Here is a 26,750-nt window from a genome sequence, read left to right as displayed (position 1 = left end):
CTCTCTGTCTCTCTCTCTCTCTGTCTCTCTCTCTGTCTCTCTCTCTCTGTCTCTCTCTCTCTGTCTCTCTCTCTCTGTCTCTCTCTCTCTCTGTCTCTCTCTCTCTCTGTCTCTGTCTCTCTCTGTCTCTCTCTCTCTGTCTCTCTCTCTGTCTCTCAGTTCAGTTCAGTTCAGTTCAGTTCAAATGCTTTATTGGCATGAAAGTTTACAGAGAACCATATTGCCAAAGCTTACATAGCAAAAAGGTACAGTTTTCCAACATTCTGTAGGTGTCAATCGATTTGACATTTGTTGGGTACATACAATATTACTTTTAAACAATGTTAATTTTAAACAGTCTTTCTACTTCATTTGGTACGTTCAATATTAATTTTAAACAGTCTTACTTTTAAACAGTCCTCAGGTTGTGACATGTTGTTACATATTTAGCCCCAAGGTATGGTCTGTCTCCTTCTCCTAGGACTAATCTCAATTTTGACAGATCATCCAATTCCTTGAAATCTGGGGTTGTTTGGCTTAGCTTGTTGAATAATATGTTTCTTGATGTGTTGAATTTTTCGCATTTTAGGAGGAAATGCATTTCTGTTTCAACCTCGCCAGCCAGACATTGATCGCATATTCTATTCTCTCTAGGCTGCCAGGATTTCTTGTATCTGCCTTTTTCAATTTCCAGTTGGTGGTCGCTTAGTCTGTACCTGGTGAGGGTCTGTCTCTGTTTTGTGTCTCTGATGGTCGTGAGGTAGTCTGCCAGTTTATATTCTCTTTTTAGGGCCCGGTAACATTCTAATCTGCTTTGGCTTTCGGTTATTTTGTTCCAATGTTCCAGGTAGGTTTCTTTGCATTTTTTAATGATTTGGTTCACTCGGATTGGTGTTTGGACGGCTGTGTTGGTCTGGGGCTGGTCAGGGTCCGGCTGAGTACTTAGTTTCAGTAGCAGCTGACTCAGGGGACTCTTTTCTGGGTTTAGCTCTTGGGTCTGAAAGGCTTTGAAATGAAGGGTGTCTGGGGAGCTAGATTTGAGGTGATTTAGGAAGTTTAGTGCTCGTTTTTGGATGTTTATTATCAGTGGGTATCTGCCTAGTTCGGCTCTGCATGCATTTGTTGGCGTTTTTCTTTGGGTGCGAAGGATGCTTCGGCAGAATTCTGCATGTAGGGCTTCTATTGTGTGTTTTTCCCATTTAGTGTAGCTTTGGTGATTTAGCGGGCCCCATACTTCACTACCGTACAGTGCAATGGGCAGGATTATGCTGTCAAAAATTTTGAGCCAGATTTTGATTGGGATTTGGATGTTGTAGAATTTTCTTTTTATTGCATATAGGGCTCTTCGGGCTTTTTCTTTTAGTGCATTCACTGCTATGCATTCTCTGTCTCTCTCTCTGTCTCTCTCTCTGTCTCTCTGTCTCTCTCTCTGTCTCTCTCTCTGTCTCTCTGTCTCTCTCTCTCTCTCTCTCTCTCTCTCTCTGTCTCTCTGTCTCTCTCTCTCTGTCTCTCTCTGTCTCTCTCTGTCTCTCTCTCTCTCTCTCTCTCTGTCTCTGTCTCTGTCTCTTTCTCTGTCTCTCTCTCTCTCAATTCAATTTTTTTTTTTTCAATTTTCAATTCAAATGCTTTATTGGCATGAAAGTTTACAGGGAACCATATTGCCAAAGCTTACATAACAAAAAGTACAGTTTGCCAACATTCTGTAGGTGTCAACAATTTTGACCTTCGTTGGGTACAGACAATATTAATTTAAACAGTCGTTGACCCTCGTTGGGTACATTCAGAATTAATTTTTAAACAGTCGTTGGGTACATTCGGTATTGATTTAAACATTTTTAATGTTTATATATGCTACGGGTGTGCTCGTTAGTCCCTCACTGTTCCTCAGGTTGTGACATGTTGTTACATATTGGGCACCAAGGTATGGTCTGTCTCCTTCTCCCAGGGCTAATCTTAATTTTGACAGGTCATCCAATTCTTTGAAATCTGGGGTTGTTTGGCTGAGCTTGTCAAAATATATGTTTCTTGTTTTGTTGAATTTTTCGCATTTTAGGAGGAAGTGCATCTCTGTCTCAACCTCGCCGGCCAGACATTGATCACATATTCTATTCTCTCTAGGCTGCCAGGATTTCTTGTATCTTCCTTTTTCAATTGCCAGTTGGTGGTCGCTTAGTCTGTACCTGGTGAGGGTCTGTCTCTGTTTTGTGTCTCTGATGGTCGAGAGATAGTCTGCCAGTTTATATTCTCTTTTTAGGGCCCGGTAACATTCTAATCTGCTTTGGCTTTTGGTTATTTTGTTCCAATGTTCCAGGTAGGTTTCTTTGCATTGTTTAATGATTTGGTTCACTCGGATTGGTGTTTGGAGGGCAGTGTTGGTCTGGGACTGGTCAGGGTCCGGCTGAGTAGGAGTACTTAATTTCAGTAGCAGCTCTCTCTCTGTCTCTCTCTCTCCCTGTCTCTCTCTCACCCTGTCTCTCTCTCTCTCCCTGTCTCTCTCTCTCCTGTCTCTCTCTCTCTCCCTGTCTCTCTCTCTCTCCCTGTCTCTCTCTCTCCCTGTCTCTCTCTCTCCCTGTCTCTCTCTCTCCCTGTCTCTCTCTCTCCCTGTCTCTCTCTCTCCCTGTCTCTCTCTCTCCCTGTCTCTCTCTCTCCCTGTCTCTCTCTCTCCCTGTCTCTCTCTCTCCCTGTCTCTCTCTCTCCCTGTCTCTCTCTGTCTCTCTGTCTCTCTCTGTCTCTCTCTCTCCCTGTCTCTCTCTCTCTCCCTGTCTCTCTCTCTCCCTGTCTCTCTCTCTCTCCCTGTCTCTCTCTCTCTCCTGTCTCTCTCTCTCTCCCTGTCTCTCTCTCTCTCTCCCTGTCTCTCTCTCTCTCTCCCTGTCTCTCTCTCTCTCTCCCTGTCTCTCTCTCTCTCTCTCTCCCTGTCTCTCTCTCTCTCTCCCTGTCTCTCTCTCTCTCTCTCTGTCTCTCTCTCTCCCTGTCTCTCTCTCTCCCTGTCTCTCTCTCTCCCTGTCTCTCTCTCTCCCTGTCTCTCTCTCTCTCCCTGTCTCTCTCTCTCTCCCTGTCTCTCTCTCTCTCCCTGTCTCTCTCTCTCCCTGTCTCTCTCTCTCCCTGTCTCTCTCTCTCCCTGTCTCTCTCTCTCCCTGTCTCTCTGTCTCCCTGTCTCTCTCTCTCTCCCTGTCTCTCTCTCTCTCCCTGTCTCTCTCTCTCTCCCTGTCTCTCTCTCTCTCCCTGTCTCTCTCTCTCCCTGTCTCTCTCTCTCTCCCTGTCTCTCTCTCTCTCCCTGACCTCTCTCTCTCTCCCTGTCCTCTCTCTCTCTCCCTGTCTCTCTCTCTCTCCCTGTCTCTCTCTCTCTCCCTGTCTCTCTCTCTCTCTCCCTGTCTCTCTCTCTCTCTCTCCCTGTCTCTCTCTCTCTCTCCCTGTCTCTCTCTCTCTCTCCCTGTCTCTCTCTCTCTCTGTCTCTCTCTCTCTCTGTCTCTCTCTCTCCCTGTCTCTCTCTCTCCCTCTCTCTCTCTCTCCCTGTCTCTCTCTCTCCCTGTCTCTCTCTCTCCCTGTCTCTCTCTCTCCCTGTCTCTCTCTCTCCCTGTCTCTCTCTCTCCCTGTCTCTCTCTCTCCCTGTCTCTCTCTCTCCCTGTCTCTCTCTCTCCCTGTCTCTCTCTCTCCCTGTCTCTCTCTCTCCCTGTCTCTCTCTCTCCCTGTCTCTCTCTCTCCCTGTCTCTCTCTCCCTGTCTCTCTCTGTCTCTCTGTCTCTCTCTGTCTCTCTCTCTCCCTGTCTCTCTCTCTCTGTCTCTCTCTCTCTCTGTCTCTCTCTCTCCCTGTCTCTCTCTCTCCTGTCTCTCTCTCTCCCTGTCCAATTCCAATTCCAATTCCAATTAAAATGCTTTATTGGCATGAAAGTTTACAGAGAACCATATTGCCAAAGCTTACATAGCAAAAAGGTACAGTTTTCCAACATTCTGTAGGTGTCAATCGATTTGACATTTGTTGGGTACATACAATATTACTTTTAAACAATATTAATTTTAAACAGTCTTTGTACTTCATTTGGTACGTTCAATATTAATTTTAAACAGTCTTAATTTTAAACAGTCCTCAGGTTGTGACATGTTGTTACATATTTGGCCCCAAGGTATGGTCTGTCTCCTTCTCCTAGGACTAATCTCAATTTTGACAGATCATCCAATTCCTTGAAATCTGGGGTTGTTTGGCTTAGCTTGTTGAATAATATGTTTCTTGATGTGTTGAATTTTTCGCATTTTAGGAGGAAATGCATTTCTGTTTCAACCTCGCCAGCCAGACATTGATCGCATATTCTATTCTCTCTAGGCTGCCAGGATTTCTTGTATCTGCCTTTTTCAATTTCCAGTTTGTGGTCGCTTAGTCTGTACCTGGTGAGGGTCTGTCTCTGTTTTGTGTCTCTGATGGTCGTGAGGTAGTCTGCCAGTTTATATTCTCTTTTTAGGGCCCGGTAACATTCTAATCTGCTTTGGCTTTCGGTTATTTTGTTCCAATGTTCCAGGTAGGTTTCTTTGCATTTTTTAATGATTTGGTTCACTCGGATTGGTGTTTGGACGGCTGTGTTGGTCTGGGGCTGGTCAGGGTCCGGCTGAGTACTTAGTTTCCGTAGCAGCTGACTCAGGGGACTCTTTTCTGGGTTTAGCTCTTGGGTCTGAAAGGCTTTGAAATGAAGGGTGTCTGGGGAGCTAGATTTGAGGTGATTTAGGAAGTTTAGTGCTCGTTTTTGGATGTTTATTATCAGTGGGTATCTGCCTAGTTCGGCTCTGCATGCATTTGTTGGCGTTTTCCTTTGGGTGCGAAGGATGCTTCGGCAGAATTCTGCATGTAGGGCTTCTATTGTGTGTTTTTCCCATTTAGTGTAGCTTTGGTGATTTAGCGGGCCCCATACTTCACTACCGTACAGTGCAATGGGCAGGATTATGCTGTCAAATATTTTGAGCCAGATTTTGATTGGGATTTGGATGTTGTAGAATTTTCTTTTTATTGCATATAGGGCTCTTCGGGCTTTTTCTTTTAGTGCATTCACTGCTATGCTGAAGCTCCCTGATGCTGTAATAGTTAGACCAAGGTAGGTGTAGCTCATAGTGTGTCCTATAGTGATATCACTGAGGGTAAACTGGTATTTGTTTTCCTGACATCTGGGCCTTTTTTGAAAAATCATGATGTTGGTTTTCTTTAGATTTACTGTTAGAGCCCAATTTTGGCAGTATTTGTCGAGTAGGTCTAGTTGTTGCTGTAATCCCTGTTCTGTGGGAGACAGCAGAACCAGGTCGTCCGCATAGAACAGAGACTTCACTTCTCCATCCAGGAGACGGAGACCTGGTGACTCGCTTTGCTCCAGCATGTCTGCTAATTCATTTATGTATATGTTGAACAGGGTCGGGCTCAAATTGCAGCCCTGCCGGACGCCTCTTCTCTGGGTGAAGAAATCGGTGCGTTTGTCTCCAATTTTGACCCCGCATTTGTTTTTCAGATACATTGATTTAATAAGGTCATAGGCTTTGCCCCCTATTCCACATTGAAGAAGTTTATAATAGAGCCCTTCGTGCCATATAGAGTCAAAGGCTTTCTTGAAGTCGATGAAACAGGCGAATATTTTCCCATTTTTTGTTTGGTGTATATGTTTTTCAATGAGGGTGTGAAGGGTATAGATATGGTCGGCGGTGCGGTGTTTTGGAAGAAAGCCTATTTGGTTTTTTCTGAGGATATTATGTTTGTTAAGAAAATCAAGTAATCTACTATTTAGAATACTGCAGAATAACTTCCCTAGACAACTGTTGACACTGTCTCTCTCTCCCTGCCTCTCTCTCTCCCTGTCTCTCTCTCTCTCTCCCTGTCTCTCTCTCTCTCTCCCTGTCTCTCTCTCTCTCTCCCTGTCTCTCTCTCTCCCTGTCTCTCTCTCTCTCTCCCTGTCTCTCTCTCTCTCCCCGTCTCTCTCTCTCTCCCCCCGTCTCTCTCTCTCTCCCCCCGTCTCTCTCTCTCTCCCCCCGTCTCTCTCTCTCTCCCCGTCTCTCTCTCTCTCCCCGTCTCTCTCTCTCTCTCTGAGCCAGAAGGTCCTGGGTTCAAGTCCCACTCGAGACTTGAGCACAAATATCTAGGCAGACAGTCCCAGTGCAGTACTGAGGAGTAATTTTTTTAAAAACTTTTCCTTTCCGTCACTTTTATCTCTCTCTCTCTCAATGCCATCTTTCGTTCCCCCCCTCTTTATTTCGCTTTCTGTACCTGGTTTGACATTGAATTCAATACTCTGACTGGCACTTCCTGGTTCAGACTTTGCGCAGCTCCTTAGCGATTCTTCAGTCTGATTGGTTAAGGAGTCGCTTGCCCTGCTCACACCGGTCCCAGTAGCGGGCCCTGTGCTTTTCCATTAGTTGGCTAACAGGAACAGGCCGCGCAAAAGCCCATTTCAAAAGTCTGAGGACGAGTGCAAATGTAATGTTCGCTGCAGAATCCAACCCAAAGTCGCTGTTGATACGAAGGCAGCCAATTTGTTCACCGCAAACAACAATGAGTTAAATGGCCAGGTAATCTGTTTTAGTGAGGCTGGATGAGGGATAAATATTGGCCAGGACACCGGGGAGAACTCCCCTGCTCTTCTTCAAAATAGTGCCGTGGGATCTTTTACGTCCACCTGAGCGAAGCAGACGGAGCCTCTGTTTATTATCTCATCCGAAAAACGACACCTCCGACAGTGCAGCACTCGCTCAGTACCGCCCCTCTGACAGTGCGGCGCTCCCTCAGCACTGCCCCTCCGACAGTGCAGTGCTCCCTCAGTACTGCCCCTCCAACAATGCAGCACTCCCTCAGTACTGCCCCTCCAACAATGCAGCGCTCCCTCAGTACTGCCCCTCCGACAATGCAGCGCTCCCTCAGTACTGCCCCTCCGACGGTGCGGCGCTCCCTTAGTTCTACCCCTCCGACGGTGCGGCACTCCCTCAGTACTGCCCTTCTGACAGTGCTGTGCTCCCTCAGTCCTGCCCCTCCGACAGTGCTGTGCTCCCTCAGTCCTGCCCCTCCGACAGTGCGGCGCTCCCTCAGTACTGCCCCTCTGACAGTGCGGCGCTCCCTCAGTACTGCCCCTCTGACAGTGCGGTGCTCCCTCAGTACTGACCCTCCGACAGTGCAGCACTCCCTCAGTACTGCCCCTCCAACAATGCAGCGCTCCCTCAGTACTGCCCCTCCGACGGTGCGGCGCTCCCTTAGTTCTACCCCTCCGACGGTGCGGCACTCCCTCAGTACTGCCCTTCTGACAGTGCTGTGCTCCCTCAGTCCTGCCCCTCCGACAGTGCTGTGCTCCCTCAGTCCTGCCCCTCCGACAGTGCGGCGCTCCCTCAGTCCTGCCCCTCCGACAGTGCGGCGCTCCCTCAGTACTGCCCCTCCGACAGTGCAGCGCTCCCTCAGTACTGCCCCTCCGACAGTGCGGCGCTCCCTCAGTACTGCCCCTCCGACAGTGCAGCGCTCCCTCAGTACTGCCCCTCCGACAGTGCAGCGCTCCCTCAGTACTGCCCCTCCGACAGTGCAGCGCTCCCTCAGTACTGCCCCTCCGACAGTGCAGCGCTCCCTTGCTAAAGTATCAGCTCGGATTTTGTGCTTAAGTACACGAGTGGAACTTGAACCCACAACCTGACTTGAGATGAGTGTGTTGCCAACTGAACTCAGCTTACACCTGACTTAGACCCTGGTATCTCGCTGGATGACACCTGTGTACAAATATTTAACGAGTCCACAGGAAATCCTCTGCTGTTTTAGTACAGGTGTGGACCCCGTTATTTTAAAACCGTCTAAATAGCCAGGAGAAGGGCTGTTGGCCAAACATATTCGGTGGTTCGTCGACGGTTTCCTGTGATCTAATCTCGCGGGATCAGTTCTTGCTTTCTTTCCCTGAATTATTTTGTCTCAAATTGACCCCTAATGCCCTCGGCAAATTGAGCGGGACACCTCGGCAACGAGGGATGGGCCACACCCCGAGAAAATCAATCAATCAGTCAAAGAGTCTTAACGGCGCAGGAGGAGGCCATTCGGCCCATCCAGTCCGTGCCGGCTCTCTGTAGAGCAATCCAGGCAGTCCCATTCCCCCGCTCTATCCCCGTAGTCCTGCAAGTTTATTTCCCTCAAGTACCTATCCAGTCTCTCCTTGAAAACATTGAGTGTCTTCACTTCCACCACTTCCATCGCAGTGAGTTCCAGGTCCTCACCACTCGCTGCGTAAGAAAGTGTTTTTTCTCATTCCCCCCCCCCCCCCGTATCTCTTGCCCAAAACCTTAAATCTGTGTCCCCTAGTCCTTGTACCATCAACTAGTGGGAACAGCCTTTCCCCGTCTAGCCTATCCAAACCCATCATAATCTTGTACACCTCGATCAAATCGCCCCTCAACCTCCTTTGCTCTAATGAAAACAAATCCAGCTTTATTCATTAATTAATTCTCGCCTCTGTGACCTCTGTCTGTCTGGACTACTAATCGAAACGTAAAATGTAAAACACGCAGGCTTGTTGGTGACTAATATCTGGTTGAATGTGCAAGTCAGCACAAGCAATCATTTCAGCATCCCTTCAAGTATTGAACTCCTTAACATTCTTAACAGCTGTCTGTGGATAATGAATGTCCTTTGACACTTGTGTATGCTTTACTTTCAAACCTGATAATTGAGAAGCTGCGGGGTATCCTGGGAATGGGACTAGACGGGAGACCGTCCAAGTGAGCTGAATCTTCTCTGCCGATGCGCGGCCTGTGGGTACAGTCGCTCCTGGGCCGGGGGCTGTTTTTGCAGAGTCACCTTTCTAGGTATTCAGTCGCCGGGGCTCAGTGGGTGTCACTCTCGCCTCTGGGTTGGAAGGTTGTGCGTTCGAGTCCCACTCCAGGTTCTTGAGCACAAAATCTAGGCTGGCACTCCCAGTGCGGTACTGAGGGAGCGCTGCACTGTCGGAGGTGCCGTCTTTCGGATGAGACGTTAAACTGAGGCCCCGCTGCCCCCTTTTGGGTGGACGTAAAAGATTCCACAACCAATATTTTGAAGAAGAGTAGGGGAGATATCGCGGGTGTCCTGGCCAATATTTATCTCTCAGCCAACACCTAAAAAACATTATCTTGTCATTATCACCGTGCTGTTTGTGGGAGCTTGCTGTGCGCAAATTGGCTGCCGCATTTCCCACATTACAACAGTGGCTACACTTCAAAAGCTGGTCGTAAAGCACTTTGGGCCGTCCTGAGGTCGTTATATAAATGCAAATTGCTTCTTTCTGAGAACCCAATGTTGTATCTGCACTGCCGGAGGGGCAGTACTGTGCCGTCTTTTGGATGAGACGTTAAACCGAGGCCCCGTCTGCCCCCCTCAGGAGGACGTAAAATATTCCATGGCACTATTTTGAAGAGCATGGGGAGTTCTCCCTGGTGTCCTGGCCAATATTTATCCGAAATGTAACGCCCCTCTTCAAGAAAGGGAGACAGAAAGCCGGAATCTATAGGCCAGTTAGCCTAACATCTGTCATTGAGAAAATGCTGGAGTCCATTATTAAGGAAGTAGTAGCAGGACATTTAAAAAATCATAATACAATCAAGCAGAGTCAACATGGTTTTATGAAAGGGAAATCACGTTCGACAAATTTATTAGAGTTCTTTGAGGATGTAATGAGCAGGGTGGATAAGGGTGAGCCAGTAGATGTGGTGTATTTGGATTTCCAAAAGGCATTCGATAAGGTGCCACATAAAAGGTTACTGCATAAGATAAGAGCTCACAGGGTTGGGGGTAATATATTAGCATGGATAGAGAATTGGCTAACTAATTGGAAAGAGAGAGTCGGGATAAATGGGTCATTTTCAGGTTGGCAAACTGTAACTAGTGGGGTGCCACAAGGATCGGTGCTGGGGCCTCAACTATTTACAATCTACATTAATGACTTGGATGGAGGGACCGAGTGTATTGTAGCCAAATTTACGGACGATACAAAGGTAGGTGGGAAAGCAAGTGGTGAGGAGGACACAGGGATATAGACAGGCTAAGTGAGTGGGCAAACATTTGGCAGATGGAGTTTAATGTGGGAAAGTGCAAAGTTATCCACTTTGGTAGGAAGAATAAAAAAGCAAAATATTATTTAAATAGAGAGACTTACAGAATGCTGCGGTACAGAAACATAGAAACATAAGATAGGAGCAGGAGTCGGCCATTCGGCCCCTCGAGCCTGCTCCGCCATTCAATGCGATCATGGCTGATCATCCAAATTCAGTACCCTGTCCCTGCCTTCTCCCCATATCCCTTGATCCCTTTAGCCTTAAGAAATATATCCAACTCTTTCTTGAATATATTTAATGAATTGGCCTCTACTGCCCTCTGTGGTAGAGAATTCCACACTCTGGGTGAAGAAATTCCTCCTCATTTCTGTCCTAAGGATCTGGGGGTCCTTGTACATGAAACACAAAAAGTTAGCATGCAGGTACAGCAAGTAATTAGGAAGGCAAATGGAATGTTGGCCTTTATTGCAAGGGGATGGAGTATAAAAGTAGGGAAGTCCTGCTGCAACTATACAGGGCGTTGGTGAGACCACACCTGGAGTACTGCGTACAGTTTTGGTCTCCTTATTTAAGGAGGGATATACTTGCATTGGAGGCAGTTCAGAGAAGGTTTACGAGGTTGATTCCGGAGATGAAGGGGTTGTCTTATGAGGAAAGATTGAGCAGGTTGGGCCTTTACTCATTGGGGTTTAGAAGAATGAGAGGTGACCTTATTGAGGGGACTTTACAGGGTAAGTACAGGGTAGGGAAGATGTTTTCCCCTCATGGGAATCTAAAACGAGATGGCATATTTTCAGAATAAGGGGTCGCCTATTTAAGACGGAGATGAGGAGGAATTTCTTCTGAGGGTCGTGAATCTGTGGAATTCTCTACCCCAGAGAGCTGTGGAGGCGGAGTCATTGAATATATTCAAGGCGGAGACAGACAGATATTTGAGTTACAGGGGAGTCGAGGGTTACGGGGAGTGGGCAGGGAAGTGGAGTTGAGGCCAAGATCAGATCAGCCATGATCTTATTGAATGGCGGAGCAACCTCGAGGGGCCGAATGGCTGATTCCTGCTCCTATTTCTTACGTTATGTCCTTATCTCGCTGCTGAATTTGGAATCTTAACTCTTTGAGAAGCATCATTCTTTCATTGGCATTGGTAGCAAAGCCCATAATATCGTGGTTCAACCACCAACAATCTTCCAATTAAAAATGTATAATTAAAACTCTCATTTTAATTTCCGGCAGACTGTTTATAAAATTTTTTAAAAACCTCCTGCAATTTAAGTGCGGCTAGGCTGCAACAGAAGCATTCCTGTTCCTTCGGTATAATGTAATGCTCAGCAGACCAGATCCGGTGAAGGCAAGGCTAGCTGGGGTAGATCGGCGCCATTCAAGCACCTCAAAAAGGATACAGGGATAACGTCACCGAGAATAAAGAGGGGAGGAAGTTATGCTGCAGCTACACAAAGCCCTGGTTAGACCACATCTGGAGCACTGTGTACAGTTCTGGGCACCACACCTTCGAAAGGATATATTGGCCTTGGAAGGAGCGCAGCACAGATTCACCAGAATGTAACCAAGGCTCCAAGGGTTAGATTGTGAGAAGAAATTGCTTAAACTAAGCTTGTATTCCCTGGAATATAGAGGGTTTAGGGGCGATTAGATTGAGGATTTTAGGATTTTGAAAGGAATTGATAGGGTAGGTGGAAGAGAAACATTTTCCGCTGTTGCGGGGAGCCTAGGACAAGGAGGCATGACCTTAAAATCAGAGCCAGGCCATTCAGGAGAGAAGTTAGGAAACACTTCACACAAAGGATGGGGGAAGTGTGGAACTCTCCCCCACAACAAGCAGTAGATGCCAGCTGAAATATAGACAAAAGAGCTGAATACCAGAGTGACCACCCTTGACATCAAAGCAGCATTTGACAGAGTGTGGCATCACGGCGCTCTAGTAAAACTGACGTCGCTGGGAATCGAGGGGTGTGGGGGGAGCTTTCCACTGGCTGGAGTCATACCTAGCATCAAAGGAAGGTGGTTGTTGGAGGCCAATCATCTCGGGGCCCACGGCATCTCTGCAGGACCTCTACCACCTAGAAGGACAAGGGCAGCAGGCGCATGGGAACACCACCACCTCCAAGTTCCCTTCCAAGTCGCGCACACCATCCCGACTTGGAAATATATCGTGGTTCCTTCATTGCAGCTGGGTCGAAATCCTGGAACTCCCTCCCTAACAGCACTGGGGGAGCACCTTCACCACACGGACTGCAGCGGTTCGAGAAGGCGGCTCACCACCACCTTCTCAAGGGGGCAGTTATGGATGGGCAATTAATGCCGGCCCTGCCAGTGACGCCCACATCCCATGAATGAATAATTTAAAATTGGAGAGAGATTTTTGCTAGACGAGAGACAAGGCGGGTATATGGGGTTAGGTCACAGATCAACCATTGAATGGTGGAACAGGCTCGAGGGGCTTAATGGCCGCCTCCCTGTTCCTGTGTTCCCCTCTTTGGTTCTATGATGCTATAAAGCTTTTCTGGGTCGGATAAAGTAATGCCAGTTTTTAAGAGTACGCCACTAGACTGAATACTTAACCTTTGAGGGGAAGGTTCTCCGTTTTCTCCCCCCCTCAGCCCATCCCCTTTTCCACCATTCCACTGAAAGCACATCCTGTTAGCTGATGCTTGATTATACCGAGACCCTGGCCATCTCTTTCACCTGGCTGCGGGAGGCTTATAGGGCGAGGCACGGTAGTGTAGTGGTTATGCTACTGGACCAGTAATCCAGAGAACGCGAGTTCAAAACCCACCGCAGGCAGTTTGAGAACTTGAATTCATCGGGAAATGGAAAGCTGGTCTCAGTAAAAGTGACCATGAAACTGTCGGATTGTCGTATAAACCCAACCGGTTCACTCATGTCCTTCAGGGAAGGAAATCTGCTGCCCTTACCCAGCCTGGCCTATATGTGACTCCAGACCCACAGCAATGTGGTCGACTCTTAACTGCCCTCGGCAGTGGCCTAGCGAGACACTCAGTTTGTATCAAAACCACCCAGGGACGGGCAATAAACGCTGGCCTGAGAATTAATGTAGAAAAGCTCTTTAAATGGTTTAAAAAAAAAATTAAAAAAAATCTGCCCATATAAGATAAAAATAGAATTTGCAATTATACCGTGCAGTATCACATCTCTCCAGTGCTTCATAGAATCATTGAATGATACAGCGCAGAAGGAGGCTATTCGGCCCATCGTGCCTGTGCCGGCTCTTTGATAGAGCTCTCCAATTAGTCCCACTCCCCATAGCCCTGCAAAATGTTTCCTTTCAAGTATTTATCCAAAGCAATTAATTAATGCACAATTAATTACTTTTCAAGTGTGGTGTCGGCAAACATGACAGCAATTTTGCACACAGCGAGGTCCCACAAACAGCAGTGAACTAAATGACTCGTTGCTTTGTTGGCTGGGACACTCCGGATTCCCTATCTGACACTGCCATATCCGCGGGAACAGGCAGAAGGAAGAATGTTGGGAGGACGCGGGGAGGGGCACCACCTGCTCTTCAAATAGCCCCCTGGGACAGGCAGATGAAGCCTCCATTTAACATCTCATCGGAAGGACAGCGCCCTCCCAACAGTGCAGCGCTCCCGCAAGGCTGCACTAGAATGTCAGCCTAGGTTACATAGAAACATAGAAGATAGGAGCAGGATTCGGCCCCTCGAGCCTGCTCCACCATTCAGTGCGATCATGGCTGATCATCCAAACTCAGTACCCTGTCCCTGCTTTCTCCCCATATCCCTTGATCCCTTTAGCCTTAAGAAATATATCCAACTCCTTCTTGAATATATTTAATGAATTGGCCTCTACTGCCTTGTGTGGTAGAGAATTCCACAGGTTCACCACTCTCTGGGTGAAGAAATTCCTCCTCATCTCAGTCCTAAATGGCTTACCCCTTATCCTTAGACTGTGACCCCTGGTTCTGGACTCCCCGACCATCGGGAACATCCTTCCAGCATCTAGTCTGTCCAGTCCTGTCAGAATTTTATACGTTTCAATGAGATCCCCTCTCATTCTTCTAAACTCCAGCGAGTATAAGCCCAATCGACCCAATCTCTCTCCTAGGTGCTCAAGCCCTGGAATGGGGCTTAAACCCACAATCTTTCAGACTTAGTCAGCCGTGGCTCAGCGGGTAGCACTCTGGCGCCTGAGTCAGAAGGTTGTGGGTTCAGGCCCCACTGCAGAGACCTGAGCGCAAAAACCTAGGCTGACATTCTAATGCTGCCCTGGCGGAGGTGCCGTCTTTCGGATGACACGTAACAGATCCCACGGCACTATTTCGAAGAAGAGCAGGGGAGTTCTCCCTGGTGTCCTGGGGCCAATATTTATCCCTCAACCAATATCACTAAAACAGATTATCTGGTCATTATCCCATCACTGTTTGTGGGAGCTTGCTGTGCGTAAAACTAGCTGCCGCGTTTCCTACATTACAACACGTCAAAAAGTACTTAATTGGCTGTAAAGTTCGCTGGAGATGTCCTGAGGTGGTGAAAGGTGCTGGAGAAATGCAAGTTCTTTTCTTTCCATTTGATTTTTCTAATTCAAGGGGTACCACTTGCAAGAACGTTGAACAAGCCAGGTTGGACCTGTAGTTTGGTTTAGCATGCATCAGTGTTTCACTTTGACAGCACTGCCGCACTAAGTGAAAGCAAATATCCTTCAGTAGAAATGTCTTGCTGTAAACAGAGAGTTGAATGGGATACGTGTGCCGTTGATGTTCCTGGTGACCTGCAGCAGTCTGTAACCAACACCCCTCCTGCAGCACAGCACCTGGCCAGGATCATTCAGTCGACAGCAAACAGATCGGATTTCCTTTGTCACAGTGTCCGAGTTCAGTGCAGCACTCATAAATTCCGAGCAAAGCACATGCAAGAGTTGGTCGGCTCTAGAATGGTACAGTGACGTCCACTCATACAACAACAGCAGCAGCTTGCATTTATATAGCACCTTTAACGTAGCAAAACAGCCCACGGGTCATCATAGGAGCGTTATTAAACACAAATTTGATACCGAGCCACAGAAGGAGATATTAGGACAGATTACCAAAAGCTTGGTCAAAGCGAGAGGTTTTAAGGAGGGTCTTCAAGGGAGGAGAGAGAGGTAGCGAGACAGAGAGGTGTAGGGAGGGAATTCCAGAGCCCAGGCAGCTGAAGGCACGGCCACCAATGGTGGAGCGATTATAATCAGGGATGCTGAAGAGGCCAGAATTAGAGGAGCGCAGAGATCGGGGCGGGTTGTAGGGCCGGAGGAGGCTGCAGAGTTAGTGAGGGGCGAGGCCATGGAGGGATTTGAACACAAGGATGAGAATTTTGAAATCGAGGCATTGCTTAACCCGGAGCCAATGTAGGTCAGCGAGCACGGGGTGATGGGCGAACGGGAGTTGGTGCGAGTTAGGACATGGGGCAGCAGAGTTTTGGGTGACCTCAAGTTTACGGAGGGGTGAAGATGGGAGGCCGGCCAGGCGTGCGTTGGAATAGTCAAGTCTGGGGGCAACAAAGGATCGGATGAGGGTTTCAGCAGCAGATGAGCTGAGGCAGGGGCGGAGACGGGCGATGTTACGGAGGTGGAAATAGGCGGACTTGATGATGGAATGGATATGTGGTTGGAAGCTCATCTCTGGGTTAAATATGACCTCAAGGTTAAAACAATATATGTATTTTAAATAAAAACAGAAAAGGCGAGTGCGGAGCCCGGGGTGGGGGGGGGGAGTGGGAGGAGGAGAGAACAAAAGGGAAGGTCTGTGGAGGGTAGGAGAGATTAAATGACAGAAGGGATGATGGTGCAAGGCAAAAGGAGATGGTAATGGGACAAGTTAAGAAACAAAAGATGGGTCCAGAGCAACGTTCCCTTTAAGCTGTGCGGCTGCGGAGCGCTCCAAGGATCCGCGCAGCGGCTTTTCAATGCAAAAAAAGCACTTATTTTGAATGGCCCCCGTTTCTCTCTCCCCCCCTCCCCCCCCAAAACAAATTATAGAGGGAGCCTTGGTCCAGAGGAGGTGAAAATTTTATTTTACACAAAATTATGTATTTTAAATAATGGTTTAACTTTGTCACCGTCAGCCGTGGCTCAGTGGGCAGCACTCTCTCGCCTCTGAGTCAGAAGGCCGTGCGTTCAAAGTCCCACTCCAGGGACTTGAGCACAAAAATCCAGGCTGACACTCCCAGTGCAGTACTGAGGGAGTGCTGCACTGTCGGAGGGGCAGTACTGAGGGAGCGCTGCACTGTCGGAGGGGCAGTACTGAGGGAGCACCGCACTGTCGGAGGGGCAGTACTGAGGGAGCGCTGCACTGTCGGAGGGGCAGTACTGAGGGAGCGCTGCACTGTCGGAGGGGCAGTACTGAGGGAGTGCCGCACTGTCGGAGAGGCAGTACTGAGGGAGCGCTGCACTGTCGGAGGGGCAGTACTGAGGGAGCGCTGCACTGTCGGAGGGGCAGTACTGAGGGAGCGCTGCACTGTCGGAGGGGCAGTACTGAGGGAGCGCTGCACTGTCGGAGGGGCAGTACTGAGGGAGCGCTGCACTGTCGGAGGGGCAGTACTGAGGGAGCACCGCACTGTCGGAGGGGCCGTCTTTCGGTTGAGATGTTAAACCAAGGCCCTGTCTGCCCCTCTCAGGTGGACGTAAAAGATCCCACGGCCACTATTTTGAAGAGTTCTCCCCGGTGTCCTGTCAATATTTATCCCTCAACCAACACCACTAAAACAGATGATCTGGTCATTTATCACATTGCTGTTTGTGGGAGCTTGCTGTGCGCAAATTGGCTTCCGCGTTTCCTACATTACAACAGCGACTACACTTCAAAAGCACTTAATTGGCTGTAAACGCATTCTGGGGTCTCGAGGTCGTGAAAGGCGCTATAGAAATGCAAGTCTTTTTTAATGAACCAACTGTTTTTACAAAATAATTCATCAACCCACTGTCGATGCAGCAAAGTAGCAGGGTTTTATTTTTCCAATGAGAAATACGCACCAAATTATGCCAGTGTGCTGCAGTGGATTGGGACGTTATTTCACCCGTGGAACCTTCAGTATCCGTGCTGTAAGTGGACGCGAGCCCTCTTGCAAATCGGCACCTGATTGGTGCCCTTGCGGAGAGAGGAGAGGAGATTGTGCATCGCTCCCTTTCCCCCGATACCAGCTTCTTCGGGGAGGGGGAGGGGGAGAACTGGACCTCTGCGACTCTCCGAGGGGGAGAATATCACAATATCGGCCAGGGGTGAAGAGAAGGCGGGGAGGGCGGTATTTGAGAACGCTGCCACGTTGAACTGCGAGGGGCGCGATTCAGTGAGAGAGCCGGCGTGGGAAGTGGTGGGGATGGGGTGAAGAGCGTTGGCATTGACTGTCGAGGAGAAACCGACTGCAAGTGTGAAGTGGGGGGGTGCAGGCAGCGAGGGGAGTGCGATAACGTGAACTGGTTGGGGGAGAGGCCTGAAATGCGTGCCTGCATGAACCCGAGAGGAGTGATTCCATGTTGTAACGACAACCATATGAAAGGTTTGAAAAACAAAAGAATCGGATTCAGAAACTATCTATACATAATCTCTTCATCAAAATTCGGGAAATTCCACCCCCCCCCCCCCCCCCCCGGTTCCACCCACCAAAACTAGTGACTGAATGTTGGACATACAACAACTTGTATTTATATAGCGCCTCTAACATAGTAAATCATCCCAAGGCGCTTCACAGGGGCGTTATCAAACTATATTGGACACCAAGCTCCATAAGGAGATATTAGGCCAGGTTGGTCAAAGAGGTAGGTTTTAAGGAGCGTCTTAAAGGAGGAGAGCGAGGTGGAGAGGTTTACGGAGGGAATCCCAGAGCTTGGGACCCAGACAGCTGAAGGCACATAGAAGATAGGAGCAGGAGTAGGCCATTCGGCCCTTCGAGCCTGCTCCGCCATTCAATGAGATCATGGCTGATCATCCAAATTCAGTACCCTGTCCCTGCCTTCTCCCCATATCCCTTGATTCCTTTAGCCTTAAGAAATATATCCAACTCTTTCTTGAATATACTTAATGAACTGGCCTCCACCGCCCTCTGTGGTAGAGAATTCCACAGGTTCACCACTCTCTGGGTGAAGAAATTCCTCCTCATTTCAGTCCTAAATGGCTTACCCCTTATCCTTAGACTGTGACCCCTGGTTCTGGACTCCCCGACCATCGGGAACATCCTTCCTGCATCTAGTCTGTCTAGTCCTGACAGAATTTTATAGGTTTCAATGAGATCCCCTCTGCACGGCCGCCAAATGGTGGAGCGAAGGAAATCAGGGGATGCACAAGAGGCCAGAATTGGAGGAGCCCGGAGACCTCGGAGGGTTGTAGCTGCAGCTTAATTTACGACCAGCCTGTGCCCCGCCTCACTGGCCTGTATTCAGGGTTGTTTGCGGCGTCGGCCTTTTCTAGTTCTCGATGGTTGTCCTGCATGGCTCAAGTCCAATCATTTCAAGCAAGTGTTGTTTTTAAAGTGACCCAGGGCTGTAAAATTTACAAGCACCTTCCAGCATACACAGCTCCCCCAAACAGAGATTAAACTCTCCACCGACTTCAGATTTGTTTATGTAAGAACCACTTGGAGAAGATTTCCACTTGTGGGGGGAGGGGGAGAGACCATAACTTGGGATCATAAATATAAGATAGTCACTAATAAATCCAATGGGGAAGTCAGGAGAAACTTTGGAGTGGGTGAGAATGTGGAACTCGCTGCCACATGGGAGTAGTTGAGGCGAATCGCACAGATGCATTTAAGGGGAAGCTGGATAAACACATGAAGGAGAAAGGAATAGAGGGATATGCTGATCGGGTGAGATGAAGTAAGGTAGGAGGACGCTCGAGTGAAGCATAAACACCGGCGCGGAGCTGTTGGGCTGAATGGCCTTTTTCAATGCTGTAAATTCTATGTAACTAGCCTGGGGCTTTAAAGGGACAAGGAGGTGGGATCAGATCCTCGTATGTCTGCCTGCACAAAATCGTCTGACGTGAAATGAGTTCGGGTAGTGTCAATGCGGTCCGCGCACATCTTTCAAACTGAGGTCCCATCCGCTCTCAAGTAGATGTAAAAGATCCGTGGCACTATTTCAAAGAAGAGCAGGGGGAGTTATCCCTGGTGTCTTGGGGCCAATATTTATCCCTCAATCAACATCACTAAAACAGATTAATCTGATCAAGCTCCCACAAACAGCAATGTGATAATGCTGTGCGCAAATTGGCTGCCGTGTTTCCCGAAGTTACAACAGTGACTACACTTCCAAAAGTACTTCATTGGCTGTAAAGCGCCTTGGGACGTCCTGAGGTCGTGAAAGGCGCTATAGAAATGCGAGTCTGTCTTCCTCTGTTTCCTCTGATCCACAATTTAAGACAAATTGGCAGTCTAATGCAGAGATGCCAAAGAACGAACAGCCTGGGAAATGGATAGGTCACACGAGTGCAGTTTGCAGGGAGTCATTAAGGCACATTTCTAGAAAAGGAATAGAGGGAGTTTTATTCTGCATCCAACTGTACGCGATGCCAAAATTGGAAAATAATTCCATTCCTGCCAGCGAGTTGTTGTGATCTGGAACGCGCTGCCTGAAAGGGCGGTGGAAGCAGATTCAATAATAACTTTCAAAAGGGAATTGGATAAATACTTGAAAAGGAAAAATTTGCAGGGCTGTGGGGAAAGAGCAGGGGGAGTGGGACTAATCGGAGAGCTCTTTCAAAGAGCCGGCACAGGCACGATGGGCCGAATGGCCTCCTTCTGCGCTGTAGATAACTCTCACTATAATAAAGTCACCAAAACACATTAAAGGGGATGGTGGGGGCGGTGAAGGGGGAAGGAATATATACGTGATGATTTTTGAAAGCAATTCTATATTTACACACATCTGTTATAAAGCCAATTATTTCAGGCTGGTTTTTCAAATATATTTACCTGGACATTTACAAGCACATTGTAACTTACAAGGTCCCCCAGCAGCAATTAAACTCCGACTGGCCTCAGCTTTGTTTATCTAGGAATATTAGGAGCAGGAGGAGGCCAGTCTGCCCCTCGAGCCTGTTCTGCCATTCCATTAGATCACGACTGATCGGTACCTCAACTCCATCTACCCGCCTTTGCTCCGTATCCCTCGATACCCTTACCCAACAAAAATCTACCCACCTCAGTGTTGAAAGCTCCAATTGACCCCCAACATCCACAGCCTTTTAGGGGGTGGGGGGGGGGAGTTTTCCAGATTTCCATAACCCTTGTGTGAAGAAGTGCTTCCTGATTTCACTCCTAAATGGCCTGGCACTGATTTTAAGGTCATGCCCCCTTGTTCTGAACTCCCCCACCAGAGAAAATAGTTTTTCTCTCTCTCTCTCTACCCTATCGAATCTCTTTGGCATGTTAAACACCACGATCAGATCACTCCTAAATTTCCGATACTCGAGGGAATGCAAACCTGTCCTTACAATTTAACCCATTTAAGATCCAGTATCTTGCTGACGTAGAACAATTAGACTGGGGTCTTAAAGGGACAGGCCAGCTTAGGTGCAGTTCCACCTTGGCAAAATAATAATACTGTGTGCGTGTTACATGGTATAACGTTTCTGTCGGGGGAGAAACAGCCCGACGTCCCACTAACCGTGAGCAATGCCGCGGGAACCAATTCCCGGTATGGGACTGTGGAGCGAGCGTTTTTTCATTACACTGGCTGCAGTGCAATCTATTAGGCTACAGTTAATAACAGAACAAGTCTCTGGAGTGGGACTTGAACCCGCAACCTTCTGCGTCCGAGGCGAGAGAGAGTGCTGCCCACTGAGCCACTGGCTGACCACGCACACTGTCATTACCAGTGCCAAGCTTTTCTTTCCGCTTTAGGCTGTGTGAAAGGAGATCAGCCCTGTTGGTAGAGACTTAAACTTATGCTTGAAATTTAAGCCATTACTTCAACGGGGGAAGAAAATTAAATAAATGGGGGGAAAAAGTGATGGGTTTTTTTGCGAAATCTTTGCATCCTGGTTAAGCTTTTTTCAAAAATTAATTTCTACGTAATTTACTAGATATCATCTTAGTTTGTTATTACTAAATGAATGCCATCTACTGGATTAGAGTGGAAGCATTAGTTGTAGCAAGGAAGGACAGCAACCAAATTATTTATATTTTATAGGTGTCAGTTGGTGCACACTCCTGAGTCAGAAGGTTCATAGTCCCGCTCCAGAGACTCGAGCACGAAATCCAGGCTGACACTCCCAGTGGACTGCCGCACTGTCGGAGGGGCAGTACTAAGGGAGTGCCACACTGTTGGAGGGGCAGTAGTGAGGGAGAGCCGCACTGTCGGAGGGGCAGTACTGAGGGAGCGCTGCACTCTCTGGGGCAGTACTGAGGGAGCGCTGCACTCTCTGGGGCAGTACTGAGGGAGTGCCGCATTGTCGGAGGGGCAGTGCTGAGGGAGTGCCACACTGTCGGAGGGGCAGTACTTAGGGAGCGCTGCACTGTCGGAGGGGCAGTATTGAGGGAGCGCTGCACTGTGGGAGGGGCAGTACTGAGGGAGCGCCGCACTGTCGGAGGGGCAGTACTGAGGGAGTGCTGTGCTGTCGGATTGGCAGTACTGAGGGAGTGCCGCACTGTCCGAGGGGCAGTACTGAGGGAGCGCCGCACTGTCCGAGGGGCAGTACTGAGGGAGTGCTGCACTGTCGGAGGGGCAGTACTGAGGGAGCGCTGCACTGTCGGAGGGGCAGTACTGAGGGAGCGCCGCACTGTCGGAGGGGCAGTACTGAGGGAGCGCCGCACTGTCGGAGGGGCAGTACTGAGGGAGCGCCGCACTGTCGGAGGGGCAGTACTGAGGGAGCGCCGCACTGTCGGAGGGGCAGTACTGAGGGCGCGCCGCACTGTCGGAGGGGCAGTACTGAGGGAGCGCTGCATTGTCGGAGGGGCCATCTTTCGGATGTGACGTTAAACCGAGACTCCGTCTGTGCTTTCAGGCGGCCGCGCACCAATCACGAGATCCCGCGTAGGCTGCTCACTGGCTGCGCAGCAAATGTAAAGGCCCCGCGCAGGGGAAAAATGAGGGGGAACATTGCGAGGCACTATTTCGAAGAAGAGTTGGGGAGTACTCCCCGGTGTCCTGGGGCCAATATTTATCCATCAATCAACCTCACTGAAACAGATGATCTGGCCATTATCACATTGCTGTTTGTGGGAGCTTGCTGTGCGCAAATTGGCTGCTGCATTTCCCACATTACAACAGTGACTGCACTTCAAAAAGTACTTAATTGGCTGTAAAGTGCTTTGGAACATCCTGAGGTCATGAAAGGCGCTATAGAAATACAATGTTGTTCTTTACTTTCCTTCTCTTTCCTTTCTTTTCCTTCCCTCCTTTCCATTGTTCCTTCTCTTCCTTCCCTCCCTCCTTCCTTCTCTTTCTTCCCTCCCTCCCTCCTTCTCGCCCTCCCTCTCTCCCGCCCTCTTTCTCTCCCTCCTGCCCTCCTTCTCTCCCTCCCTCCCTCCTTCTCTCCCTCCCTCCCTCCTTCTCTCCCTCCCTCCCTCCTTCTCTCCCTCCTCTCTCTCCCTCCCTCCTTCCCTCCCTCCCTCACTCAACAAGTCAGTCATAAATGTCTCAAAGCACTTGATGCAGTGAATTACATTGAAGTATTATACAGCCACATGCAGCAATCAATTGCCACGCAGCAAGGTCTCGCAAACAGCAGTGAGACGAATGACCACTTGATCTGCTTGTGGTGGTGTTGGATAGAAACATAGAACATAGGAGCAGGAGTAGGCCATTCGGCCCCTCGAGCCTGCTCCGCCATTCAATGCGATCATGGTTGATCATCCAAGTTCAGTACCCGGTCCCTGCTTTCTCCCCATATCCCTTGATCCCTATAGCCGTAAGAAATATATCTAACTCCTTCTTGAATATATTTAATGAATTGGCCTCTACTGCCTTCTGTGGTAGAGAATTCCACAGGTTCACCACTCTCTGGGTGAAGAAATTCCTCCTCATCTCTGACCTAAATGGCTTACCCCTTATCCTTAGACTGTGACCCCTGGTTCTGGACTCCCCGACCATCAGGAACATCCTTCCTGCATCCAGTCTGTCTAGTCCTGTTAGAATTTTATAACTCCAGCGAATATAAGCCTAATCGACCCAATCTCTCTGGTTAAGGGAGGAATATTGGGCCCTGACACCTGGAGAGTTCCCAGTGCCGTAGGTCCTTAACAAATGCACAGGCCCGCGTAAGAGGCAGAAGGGGTTCAGTGCCTCATCCGAAAGATGACAACCTCTTGACGGCACTTGCTCAGTACCGCACTGGGAGTGCCGGCCTGGATTATGTGCTCAAGTCCTGAAGTGGGGCTTGAAATCACAACCTTCTGACTCAGAAGCCGAGTGAGCCACAGCTCAGGCACCTGAAGGTTTCTATGTAGACTCGGCCAAAGGGATTATGTAGGAGTAATACTTCCGGTAATTTAGCTCCAGCTACAGTCTCCCAGCTGGGACAGGTGCTTCAGGAATCCGAGCATTCCCTCTTCAGTGCATTTTCTTCCGTTACGAAACAAGTAAATGATTAGAAAAAGTTAATACCGTACCAGTGGGGGGCGGGGCGGGTGGGGTGGGGGGGGTGGGATCGGAGCTACTTTCAATTCCGATTCCGTGCTTTGGCGAAGTAGTTATGCTTTTTGAAAAGCTTACGGCAGAGCATTTAAAAAAAAAAAAAATTTAATTCTCGGGATGTGGGTGTTGCCGGCAAGGCCGGCATTTATTGCCCATCCCTAGTTGCCCCTTGAGAATGGGTGGTGGTGGGCCGCCTTCTTGAACCACTTTTCTTTGTACAGGAAACTCTCATTTAAACGGCACCTAAATATCCGGAATTCTCTATTAACCGGCAAAATTCATACTCCGAAAACAACACCTCAATAACCGGCAATGTTGCCGAGTCCGAGTCCGAGTCTCCCGCGGTGGCCGAGTTAGTCAGTGGGGGTAGTTCTCCAAACTGCCACGACTCGGCTTCTTGGCGCTGTCGGGAGTCGGAACACCTCAATAACAGGAGTCTGACTCTTTGTTAAAAATAGCCTCGGTAGATAACCCTCTCCGTCATCCGGAATTTTTAATCAACCGGCAACATCCCAGTCCCGGATACCAGAGAGTTTCCTGGTAGCGGGTTTGGTACCACTGAGTGTCTTGCTGGGCCATTTCAGAGGCGCAGTTAAGAGTCAACCACATTGGTGTGGGGTCTGGAGTCACCTATAGGCCCAGACCGGGTAAAGGACGGCAGATTTCCTTCCCTAAAGGGAACCAGGTGGGTTTTTACGACAATCCGGAAGTTTCATGATCATCGTTACCGATACTAGCTTTTTATTCCAGATTTATTTCATGAACTGAATTTAAATTGCCCGTGGGGGGGATTTGAACTTCTGTCTCTCCGGGTCATTAGTCCAGACTAGCCCAGTGACAGTTCCACTATGCCACCGTACCCACAATTTAAAGACTGTGCTGGGGCCTCTTGGGCAGCGTTGTCTTCAAGCCGCTCCGGAGCTCCCGCCCAGCCGGTGACCCGGCTATTCAACAGAAAAACCGCGTGTGCGAGGAACTTTGAATGCCCCGCTCAGCCCGTTAAAGGGGGGGCCAAAAAAAAATAAAGGGAACGTCGCTCTCGGGTACTGTCAATAACGTCAATGGCAATGTGGTAGAACGGCGCAGTGGGGCTACCAGCACACTCTGCCTTAGGGTAGTGGCCCCCCACATAGTCTTCTCCCGCACCACCTCGACTCCCCCCCCCCCCCCCCCCCACACCCTCCTCACATTTGCCGTCTCAACCATGTTATAATTGCCAAACACAGGTAGTGTGATCAATCCTCCCCCGCCCGCAGCCCAAACCTCTCTTGTAAGGAGGAACAATCGGAAGGAGAATTATCCAGTCTGTATTTGTGCACCTCCCAAGCAGCCCACTGGAGGGCAGTGTCAGGGGGGGAGGCCTGGTAGTCGTTCCCAAGCCTACCCTCAACCGGGGAAGGTACATAATGGTAGGAGGGGAGAAACCATCGAACCGGAACTCTATTGTTGGCCTATAGGATAGGCTACCTCTACCGGCATTGGTTCCCAGTCTGGCAGCACCTCAATTTTAAAATTCTCATCCTTGTTTTCAAATCCCTCCGTGGCCTCCTCGCTCCCCCTCCCTATCTCTGTAACCTCCTCCAGCCCCACAACCCCCCGAGATCTCTGCGCTCCTCCAATTCTGGCCTTTTGCACAATCCCGATTTTAATCGCTCCGCCATTGCCGGCCGTGCCCTAAGTTCTGGAATTCCCTCCCTAAACCTCTCCGCCTCTCTCTCCTCCTTTAAGACGCTCCTCTTTGACCAAGTTTTTGGTCATCTGCCCTAATGTCTCTTTTGTGGCTCGGTGTCAAATTTTGTTTGAAAATCGCTCCTGTGTATGTTTTACTACGTTAAGGGTGCTGTATCAATACAAGACGTTGTTGTTTAGGTATTTTACACGGGTCACTGGATACATTTTCTGTGACCTAAGTTCGGTGAATGATCTCTCACAGACCCAGGCTCAATCCACCGCATCGAGTTTTCCTGAACCCAAAAGCCAAGCTCCATCTCGACAGATTCTTAAATTCCATTCTCCGATTAAAGCTTTAGTTGCAGTTTTGAACTCTTCCACCCCGGGCTGCAATCACACTACAACTGCAGCAACAACGGGGAGATGAGACATTTATTTTACGCAGCGAGTTGTTGTGATCTGGAATGCGCTGCCTGAAAGGGCGGTGGAAGCAGATTCAATAGTAACTTTCAAAAGGGAATTGGATAAATACTTGAAAAGGAAAAATTTGCAGGGCTGTGAGGAACGAGCAGGGGGGAGTGGGACTAATTGGAGAGCTCTTTCGCAGGCACGATGGGCCAAACGGCCTCCTTCTGTCCCATTTGATTCTATGGGATTGCAAAGTGGCTGCATCAGTTTCTGGAACATAAGAAATAGGAGCTGGAGTCGGCCATTCAGCCCCTCGAGCCTGCTCCGCCATTCAATACGATCATGGCTGATCATCGACCTCAACTCCACTTTCCCGCCCGAGCCCCATATCCCTCGATTCCCCTAGAGTCCAAAAATCTATCGGTCTCAGCCTTGAATATACTCAACGACTCAGCATTCACAGCCCTCTGGGGCAGAGAATTCCAAAGATTCACAACCCTCTGAGTGAAGAAATTCCTCCTCATCTCAGTCCTAAATGGCCGACCCCTTATCCTGAGACTGTGACCCCTGGTTCTAGACTCCCCAGGCAGAGCGAAACAACCTCTCAGCATCTACCCTGTCAAGCCCTCACGGGAACAAGGCTCTGGAATCGATTCAAGCCTAGACTCTGAATTTAAAGCAGCCCCAGTTGTGAAAGACGCACCATAAATCCAAGATTGTTCTTTTCTGCTACTTTGCTGTAGTCCCGATGCTTATGTTGCCGAGAGTTTGGTTCTGAGTAATTTATTGTATAAACTTGTATCTGTGTCTGCTTCCTAGGGAAATACATCGAGTTGCAGCCAATCAACACATTTCTCTTTCGTGAAAATACTTGAAATGCGCGTTTTCCCTCCCCCCCCAAATCTCTGCCTGTATTTTCTCCGCAGATCAATAAACAAGACCAGTTAAATATGGTCGCCAAAGTTTGCATCGATGCATTTAAGGGGAAGCTAGATAAACACATGAGGGAGAAAGGACATGCTACTGGGGAGAGATGAAGAGGGGTGGGAGGAGGCTCATGTGGAGCATGAACCC

At 49.0% G+C, this 26,750-nt stretch overlaps 1 protein-coding gene across 3 annotated transcripts in view; it reads left to right on the top strand.

Moving 5' to 3' along the window:
- LOC147107187 (transcriptional enhancer factor TEF-1) overlaps positions 1 to 26,750 on the top strand; it is a 236,502-nt gene that overhangs the window by 152,752 nt on the left and 57,000 nt on the right. The gene's annotated exons all lie outside the window — the stretch shown is intronic.

This window comes from Somniosus microcephalus, chromosome 15 (genome assembly GCF_052327205.1).
Source record: "Somniosus microcephalus isolate GS21.2 chromosome 15, FLI_Smic_1.0, whole genome shotgun sequence".
Taxonomy (NCBI): Eukaryota; Metazoa; Chordata; class Chondrichthyes; order Squaliformes; family Somniosidae; genus Somniosus; species Somniosus microcephalus.
Note: the sequence above shows the minus strand (reverse complement) of the source record. Positions and strands in the feature narration are given on the sequence as shown.